General features: G+C 66.1%; 1 long non-coding RNA gene across 1 annotated transcript; it reads left to right on the top strand.

Annotated features, from left to right (window-relative positions):
- Positions 1–158: 158 nt before the first annotated feature.
- Positions 159–721, top strand: LOC113942715. The gene is made up of 3 exons (XR_003526017.1): positions 159–235; positions 311–401; positions 484–721. It is a non-coding gene; the product is annotated as an uncharacterized LOC113942715 (long non-coding RNA).
- The last annotated feature ends 346 nt before the right edge of the window (positions 722–1067 follow it).

The following is a 1067-nucleotide window of genomic DNA, read 5'->3' as shown; positions in this document are numbered from 1 at the left end:
GGGGGTCTCTGGGACGGGGGTCTCTGGGATGAGGGGTCTCTGGGATGGGGGGTCTCTGGGATGGGGGTCTCTGGGACGGGGGTCTCTGGGATGGGGTCTCTGGGAGGGGAGCACTGTGAGGGTCTCCAGGAGGGGCAGGAGCCAACCCTGTTCCCGCAGGTCCCTCCTGCAGCAGCTCCAGGAGCTGATCAAGGAAACATCCACCAAGGCCGCCCAGACCGGCCCCTGTGTCCTGGTACGGCCCCCCCAGAACCCCCCCCCGGGACCCCCCAACCCACCCCAGGACTCACAGCTCCCGTCCCTCCCCCAGATCCTGGTCCTGTCCCTGGGCCTGATCCTGCTCCCGAGCTCCAGCCCCTTCCAGCAGGAGGAGCACCGGGATGGCCTCGGACCCACCGGAGGTACCGGAGCTCCGGGATGGGGGTGGGCACAGCTTTGCCCCCCACCCCGTGCTGCCCATCCCGCTCTTCCCTGTTCCCACAGTGATCTCCAGGAACATCCTGACACGGCAGGAGCCGGGAGAGGCCGGAGACCCCCCGATCCCGGGGTGGGGCTGGGGGGCACAGCCGGGAGCGGAGGATGGAGCTGGGGGGGGGTCTGGGGAGGGGTTCACCCCCCCTGGAAGGGATCCAGGGACAAATTCCTCCGGGCAGGATGTGGGGACAGGGGGACACGGGGATGAGATGTGACCTGGAGACCCCTGGAATAAACCCACGCTCCGTTTGCATCCCAAGGTGTGTTGGGGGATTGGGAATGGGGGGGGGACACCCCCAAGGGACAAACACTCCGGTGACAACACCCAGGGTTTGTTCCACATCCCGGGGTGGGATCCTTGGGGACCCCTCAGGTGGATCCTGGTGCTGGGAACCCCCAAAGGATCCAGGGATAAAACTGGGATTGGTGACAAAACCCAGGATTTGTGACAAGGACCAGCATTTATTCCACATCCCGCTCCCAGGATGGGATCCTGGGACCCTAATGGTGGGATCCTGGGACCCCCAAGGGTGGGATCCTGGGACCCCAAGGGTGGGGTCCTGGGACCCCCAAGGGTGGAATCCTGGGACCCC

This window comes from Corapipo altera, unplaced genomic scaffold, assembly GCF_003945725.1.
Source record: "Corapipo altera isolate COAL_440 unplaced genomic scaffold, ASM394572v1 58370, whole genome shotgun sequence".
In the NCBI taxonomy this organism is placed as follows: Eukaryota; Metazoa; Chordata; class Aves; order Passeriformes; family Pipridae; genus Corapipo; species Corapipo altera.
This window is presented reverse-complemented; position numbering and strand designations above follow the sequence as displayed.